This window comes from Cryptomeria japonica, unplaced genomic scaffold (assembly GCF_030272615.1).
Source record: "Cryptomeria japonica unplaced genomic scaffold, Sugi_1.0 HiC_scaffold_208, whole genome shotgun sequence".
Lineage (NCBI taxonomy): Eukaryota > Viridiplantae > Streptophyta > Pinopsida > Cupressales > Cupressaceae > Cryptomeria > Cryptomeria japonica.
The window spans coordinates 122,853-130,775 of NW_026729030.1; the positions used below are offsets into that span (position 1 = coordinate 122,853).

A 7,923-nucleotide genomic window follows, 5' to 3' on the forward strand; every position below is an offset into this window, starting at 1 on the left:
GTTATGAGCTTGTCGCAGTGTGTACTTAGCAAACCGCGACCCACGTGCGAATCCACCCCGGCCACCCACCCCCGTCGAGGTGCACACCCTCCCTCGCGAAGTGCGCCCCGTTCGCCAAGTGTGAGCCCTGCCCGGGTGCGCGCACCTTGCTAGGGCGTCGGGTGTGCACCCGGCCCGGCCTACGTGCGTGCACCTGGAGGGGGCGTCGTGTGCGTGCAGTGTCCCGTCTGCAACGCGGTGCCCACACACCACCTCGGGCGCAACGACCTGCGCTCACATGTGGGCCGAGTGCACCTTGGTGCATGTTCGGGGCGCCTCGGGTGCACGCTCAATCTTGCCCCGGTGCACCAAGGCGCTCGGTTTGCCCCGGGTGCGCACTTGGTGCAAGGTGGGCACCCAAAATAGGGATCAAGCACCAAAACACAAGTTTCGGGATGCAAAATGGGACCCAAGGACCACAAATGCGTTCCAAGACCCATGATGGGTCCACGAGAACAAAAATGTGTTCCGAGACTTAATAAACAAATATTGGGTTTTAGGAGAAGAAACATGCTCTGATGCCCAAAACGAGAATCGACCCCGAAAAGGCCACAGGCCAAAAGTGGGATGCGAGACAAAAAAAAATGGGACCCGAGGACCAAAATTGGGTTCCCAGGTCGAAGACAGGGCAACCGGACAAGAAACGACCTCTAAGGCTCGAAATGAGTCCCGACGACTAAAACTTGACAAGAAGCACCCATCAGGCACCCAACTCGACACCCATGGGATGCCGACCCACCCGGGCTTCCACCTAGCACACCTTGGCACCCACCCACCCTCGCACCCAACCTCGCACCCAACTTAGCACCTTTGAACCCACATTGGCACTCACCCTGACCCTGGCACCTTGGAACCCACATTGGCACTCACCTTGACCCTGGCACCCACCTTTGCACTCACCTTGGGACCCACCCTGGCTCCCACCTCGGCACCCACCCAGACACCCACCTTGGTTCCTTGGCACCCACCTTGGATCCTTGGCACCCACCCCGACACCCACCTTGGCACGCAACTTGGCTACTTGCCACCCACCTTGGCTCCTTGACGCCCACCCCGACAACCACCCCGTGACCTACCCTGGCTAGGGTTGGTGCACACCCACCCTGGTGCCCACCTTGGCACCCACCCTATGACCCACCTTGGCACGCACCTTAGTACCCACCCCGTTACCCACCCTAGGACCCACCCCGTGACCCACCTTGGCCAGGGTGGGTGCCTTGGTGCGCACAACTTGCCTGGGCTGCACACCAGGGCGGGCTCAAGATGGCACCCGCGTTCCGTTTTTTTCACTATCTTTCAAAACGGAAATTTTAAAATCTCATTTTTTTCTTTTTTTTGCCTTTTCTGGAAATTAGTGAAGGCAGCGCATCAAAGGTGCGCAATGCTGGTGCGAACCCGGGAGCGCTCCGATGTGTGCTCCAAGGTGCGGCGTGCACGAAGTTCGAGCCCGGTTTGCCCCGGGTGCGCACCTCGCGTGCACCTTCGCCGGGGTGAGCACCTTGGCTGGGTTGCGCGCCCTGGTGCGTACCAAGGAGCGCTCTGAAGTGTGCTCCAAGGTGCGGCGTGCACGAAGTCGGAGCCCGGTTTGCCCCGGGTGTGCACCTCGGGTGCGCACCTCGCGTGCACCTTCGCTGCGGTGGGCACCTTGGCTGGGTTGCGCGCCTTGGTGGGCACCATGCAGTGCACGAAGTCGGAGCCCGGTTTGCCCCGGGCGCGCACCTCCGCCAGGGTGGGCACCTTGGTGCGCACAACTTGCCTGGGCTGCGCACCAGGAAGGGCTCAAGATGGCACCCGCGTTCCGTTTTTTTCACTATCTTTCAGAACGGAAATTTTAAAATATCGTTTTTTTTTGCCTTTTCTGGAAATTAGTGAAGGCAGCGCATCAAAGGTGCGCAACGCTGGTGCGAACCTGGGAGCGCTCCGATGTGTGCTCCAAGGTGCGGCGTGCACGAAGTCGGAGCCCGGTTTGCCCCGGGTGCGCCCTGGTGGGCACCATGGTGCGCACCAAGGAGCGCTCCGAAGTGTGCTCCAAGGTGCGGCCTGCACGAAGTCGGAGCCCGGTTTGCCCCGGGTGTGCACCTCGGGTGGGCACCTTGGTGCGCATGCCTTGCCTGGGCTGCGCACCAGGGCGGGCTCAAGATGGCACCCGCGTTCCTTTTTTTTCACTATCTTTCAAAACGGAAATTTTAAAATCTCATTTTTTTTTGCCTTTTTCTGGAAATTAGTGAAGGCAGCGCATCAAAGGTGCGCACCTCGCTGCCCACCACGGTGCGCAACGCCGGTGGGCACCCGGGAGTGCTTCGAAGTGTGCTCCAAGGTGCTGCGTGCACGTTGTCGGAGCCCGGTTTGCCCCGGGTGCGCACCTCGCGTGCACCTTCGTCGGGGTGGGCACCTTGGCTTGGTTTGCCCCGGCTGCGCTCCGAAGCGGGGTTATTGGAGCGCCGCCTCTTTTTTTGTCGGAGCGTTTGGTGGGGTTTCTCGCATTGGCTCTTCCGAGGCCCGGTTGCCACCCTGGCGCGCACGAAGTCGGAAGTAGGGTTAATTGCCCGGGTGCGCACCTTTGCCAGGGTGGCACCTTACCTGGGCTGCGCACCAGGGCGGGCTCAAGATGGCACGCGCGTTCCGTTTTTTTCACTATCTTTCAAAACGGAAATTTTAAAATCTCCTTTTTTTTTTGCCTTTTCTGGAAATTAGTGAAGGCAGCGCATCAAAGGTGCGCACCTCGCTGCCCACCTTGGTGTGCTCTGAGGTGCGCACCCGGGAGCGCTACGAAGTGTGCTCCAAGGTGCGGCGTGCACGTTGTCGGAGCCCGGTTTGCCCCGGGTGCGCACCTCGCCTGCACCTTGGCCGGGGTGGGCACCTTGGCTGGGTTTGCCCAGGGTGCGCTCCGAAGCGGGGTTACTGGAGCGCCCCCTCTTTTTTTGTCAGAGAGTTTGGTGGGGTTTCTCGCATTGGCTCTTCCCAGGCCCGGTTGTTGGGTGCGCTCCCACCCTGGCGCGCGCGAAGTTGGAAGTTGGGTTAATTGCCCGGGCGCGCACCTTCGCCAGGGTGGGCACCTTGGTGCGCAAACCTTGGCTGGGCTGCGCACCAGGGCGGGCTCAAGATGGCACCAGCATTCCCTTTTTCTCACTATCTTTCAAAACGGAAATTTTAAAATCTCGTTTTTTTTTTGCCTTTTATGGAAATTAGTGAAGGCATCGCATCAAAGGTGCGCACCTCGCTGCCCACCTTGGTGTGCTCCGAGGTGCCCACCACGGTGCGCAACGCCGGTGCGAACCCGGGAGCGCCCCGATGTGTGCTCCAAGGTGCGGCGTGCACGAAGTCGGACCCCGGTTTGCCCCGGGTGCGCACCTCGCGTGCACCTTGGTGCGCACACCTTGGCTGGGTTGCGCGGCCTGGTGGGCACCATGGTGCGCACCAAGGAGCGCTCCGAAGTGTGCTCCAAGGTGCGGCGTGCACGAAGTCGGAGCCCGGTTTGCCCCGGGTGCGCACCTTCGCCGCGGTGGGCACCATGGCGTGCACGAAGTCGGAGCCCGGTTTGCCCCGGGTGCGCACCTCGCGTGCACCTTCGCCGGGGTGGGCACCTCGGCTGGGTTGCGCGCCCTGGTGCGCACCAAGGAGCGCTCTGAAGTGTGCTCCAAGGTGCGGCGTGCACGAAGTCGGAGCCCGGTTTGCCCCGGGTGTGCACCTCGCGTGCACCTTCGCTGCGGTGGGCACCTTGGCTGGGTTGCGCGCCTTGGTGGGCACCATGCAGTGCACGAAGTCGGAGCCCGGTTTGCCCCGGGCGCGCACCTCCGCCAGGGTGGGCACCTTGGTGCGCACAACTTGCCTGGGCTGCGCACCAGGAAGGGCTCAAGATGGCACCCGCGTTCCGTTTTTTTCACTATCTTTCAGAACGGAAATTTTAAAATATCGTTTTTTTTTGCCTTTTCTGGAAATTAGTGAAGGCAGCGCATCAAAGGTGCGCAACGCTGGTGCGAACCTGGGAGCGCTCCGATGTGTGCTCCAAGGTGCGGCGTGCACGAAGTCGGACCCCGGTTTGCCCCGGGTGCGCACCTCGCGTGCACCTTGGTGCGCACACCTTGGCTGGGTTGCGCGCCCTGGTGGGCACCATGGTGCGCACCAAGGAGCGCTCCGAAGTGTGCTCCAAGGTGCGGCGTGCACGAAGTCGGAGCCCGGTTTGCCCCGGGTGCGCACCTCGCGTGCACCTTCGCCGCGGTGGGCACCATGGCGTGCACGAAGTCGGAGCCCGGTTTGCCCCGGGTGCGCACCTCGCGTGCACCTTCGCCGGGGTGGGCACCTTGGTGTGCAGACCTTGGCTGGGTTGCGCGCCCTGGTGGGCACCATGGTGCGCACCAAGGAGCGCTCCGAAGTGTGCTCCAAGGTGCGGCCTGCACGAAGTCGGAGCCCGGTTTGCCCCGCGTGTGCACCTCGGGTGGGCACCTTGGTGCGCATGCCTTGCCTGGGCTGCGCACCAGGGCGGGCTCAAGATGGCACCCGCGTTCCTTTTTTTTCACTATCTTTCAAAACGGAAATTTTAAAATCTCATTTTTGTTTGCCTTTTTCTGGAAATTAGTGAAGGCAGCGCATCAAAGGTGCGCACCTCGCTGCCCACCACGGTGCGCAACGCCGGTGGGCACCCGGGAGTGCTTCGAAGTGTGCTCCAAGGTGCTGCGTGCACGTTGTCGGAGCCCGGTTTGCCCCGGGTGCGCACCTCGCGTGCACCTTCGTCGGGGTGGGCACCTTGGCTGGGTTTGCCCCGGCTGCGCTCCGAAGCGGGGTTATTGGAGCGCCGCCTCTTTTTTTGTCGGAGCGTTTGGTGGGGTTTCTCGCATTGGCTCTTCCGAGGCCCGGTTGCCACCCTGGCGCGCACGAAGTCGGAAGTAGGGTTAATTGCCCGGGTGCGCACCTTTGCCAGGGTGGGCACCTTACCTGGGCTGCGCACCAGGGCGGGCTCAAGATGGCACGCGCGTTCCGTTTTTTTCACTATCTTTCAAAACGGAAATTTTAAAATCTCCTTTTTTTTTTGCCTTTTCTGGAAATTAGTGAAGGCAGCGCATCAAAGGTGCGCACCTCGCTGCCCACCTTGGTGTGCTCTGAGGTGCGCACCCGGGAGCGCTACGAAGTGTGCTCCAAGGTGCGGCGTGCACGTTGTCGGAGCCCGGTTTGCCCCGGGTGCGCACCTCGCCTGCACCTTGGCCGGGGTGGGCACCTTGGCTGGGTTTGCCCAGGGTGCGCTCCGAAGCGGGGTTACTGGAGCGCCCCCTCTTTTTTTGTCAGAGCGTTTGGTGGGGTTTCTCGCATTGGCTCTTCCCAGGCCCGGTTGTTGGGTGCGCTCCCACCCTGGCGCGCGCGAAGTTGGAAGTTGGGTTAATTGCCCGGGCGCGCACCTTCGCCAGGGTGGGCACCTTGGTGCGCACACCTTGGCTGGGCTGCGCACCAGGGCGGGCTCAAGATGGCACCAGCATTCCCTTTTTCTCACTATCTTTCAAAACGGAAATTTTAAAATCTCGTTTTTTTTTTGCCTTTTATGGAAATTAGTGAAGGCATCGCATCAAAGGTGCGCACCTCGCTGCCCACCTTGGTGTGCTCCGAGGTGCCCACCACGGTGCGCAACGCCGGTGCGAACCCGGGAGCGCCCCGATGTGTGCTCCAAGGTGCGGCGTGCACGAAGTCGGACCCCGGTTTGCCCCGGGTGCGCACCTCGCGTGCACCTTGGTGCGCACACCTTGGCTGGGTTGCGCGGCCTGGTGGGCACCATGGTGCGCACCAAGGAGCGCTCCGAAGTGTGCTCCAAGGTGCGGCGTGCACGAAGTCGGAGCCCGGTTTGCCCCGGGTACGCACCTCGCGTGCACCTTCGCCGGGGTGGGCACCTCGGCTGGGTTGCGCGCCCTGGTGCGCACCAAGGAGCGCTCCGAAGTGTGCTCCAAGGTGCGGCGTGCACGAAGTCGGAGCCCGGTTTGCCCCGGGTGCGCACCTTCGCCGCGGTGCGCACCATGGCGTGCACGAAGTCGGAGCCCGGTTTGCCCCGGGTGCGCACCTTGCGTGCACCTTCGGCGGGGTTGCGCGCCCTGGTGGGCACCATGGTGCGCACCAAGGAGCGCTCCGAAGTGTGCTCCAAGGTGCGGCGTGCACGAAGTCGGAGCCCGGTTTGCCCCGGGTGCGCACCTCGCGTGCACCTTCGGCGGGGTTGCGCGCCCTGGTGGGCACCATGGTGCGCACCAAGGAGCGCTCCGAAGTGTGCTCCAAGGTGCGGCGTGCACGAAGTCGGAGCCCGGTTTGCCCCGGGTGCGCACCTCGCGTGCACCTTCGCCGCGGTGGGCACCATGGCGTGCACGAAGTCGGAGCCCGGTTTGCCCCGGGTGCGCACCTCGCGTGCACCTTCGCCGGGGTGGGCACCTCGGCTGGGTTGCGCGCCCTGGTGCGCACCAAGGAGCGCTCCGAAGTGTGCTCCAAGGTGCGGCGTGCACGAAGTCGGAGCCCGGTTTGCCCCGGGTGCGCACCTCGCGTGCACCTTCGCCAGGGTGGGCACCTCGGTGCGCACACCTTCTCAATGTTTTCTTGCCTTTTCTGGAAATTGGTGAAGGCAGCGCATCAAAGGTGCGCACCTCGGTGTGCTCCGAGGTGCGAACCCGAGAGCGCTCCGAGGTGCCCACGAAGTCGAAAGTCGGGTTAATTGCATTGTTTTCCCCGGGTGCGCTCCGAGGTGCGCAACATCGGCGCGCACCAAGGAGGGCTCCGAAGTGTGCTCCAAGGTGCGCACGATGGCGTGCACCTCTGGTGCGCACGATTCGGAGCTCGGTTTGACCGGGGTGCGCACACCTTGGCTGGGTTGCGCACCTTTTGTGCGCTCCAAGGTGCGCACGAAGTCGGAGCTCGGTTTGCCCCGGGTGCGCACCTTCGCCAGGGTGCGCACCTTGATGCGCACGCCTTGGCTGGGCTGCGCACCTTGGTGGGCGCCATGGTGCGCACCTTTCGTGCGCTCCAAGGTGCGCACGAAGTCGGAGCTCGGTTTGCCCCGGGTGCGCACCTTGGTGGGCGCCATGGTGCACTCCGAGGTGCCCAAGATTGGTGCGCACCAAGGAGCGCTCCGAAGTGCGCTCCAAGGTGCGCGCGAAGTCGAAAGTTGGGTTAATTGTCCGGTTTGCCTCGGGTGCGCACCTTGCGTGCACCTTCGCCAGGGTGGGCGCCTTGGTGCGCACACCTTGGCTGGGCTGCGCACACCTTGGCACCCGCGTTTCCTTCATTTTAAATTTTTTTTTTTTACAATCTCTCAAGTGGGAAATTCTATAATCTCAACTTTTTTTGCCTTTTCAGGAAACTTTTGAATGGAGCGCATCATTGGTGCGCTCCGAAGTGTGCTCCAAAGCTCTCTCCAGCTGCGTGCACCTGCCCCGGCCGCGCACCCGGCCCCGCCCAGCTTCGCTCACCTGTCCCGGGCGTCTGGTGCGGAACCTTAGAGTAAGAAACATCACCGTGCACCTTGGCCAACGTGCGCGACTCGACCGAGCGCGCACTGGCCGAGGTGCACACCGATTTCACCTGGGTGCGCGCGCAGCACCTCGGGCGCACCGGGGTGCGCGCACAACGCCCGGGTTGCACCGTGGCCTGTGTGCTCGGGGCGCCTCGGGTGCGCGCTCGGTGTCGCCCCCGCGCGCGCGGTAGTGCGGGCAGCGCACCCCGGCCCGGCCCGGCCCCGACGAGAACGCAAACGGGCAAAAGGTTTATTCAAATAGCATTGCGACGCCCGGCGAAAAACTAAAAAAGGGTGCAACACCGGGACTTCCCGGGAGGTCACCCATCCCAGTACTACTCCGGCCCAAGCGCGCTTAACTGCGGAGTTCTGATGGGATCCGGTGCACTAACGCTGGTATGATCGCACCC

The 7,923-nt window shown here is 62.9% G+C and overlaps 1 non-coding gene across 1 annotated transcript; it reads right to left on the reverse strand.

The window, feature by feature from the left end:
• Positions 1–7,804: 7,804 nt before the first annotated feature.
• Positions 7,805–7,923, reverse strand: LOC131868494 (5S ribosomal RNA). The gene has a single exon (XR_009366946.1). It is a non-coding gene; the product is annotated as a 5S ribosomal RNA (ribosomal RNA).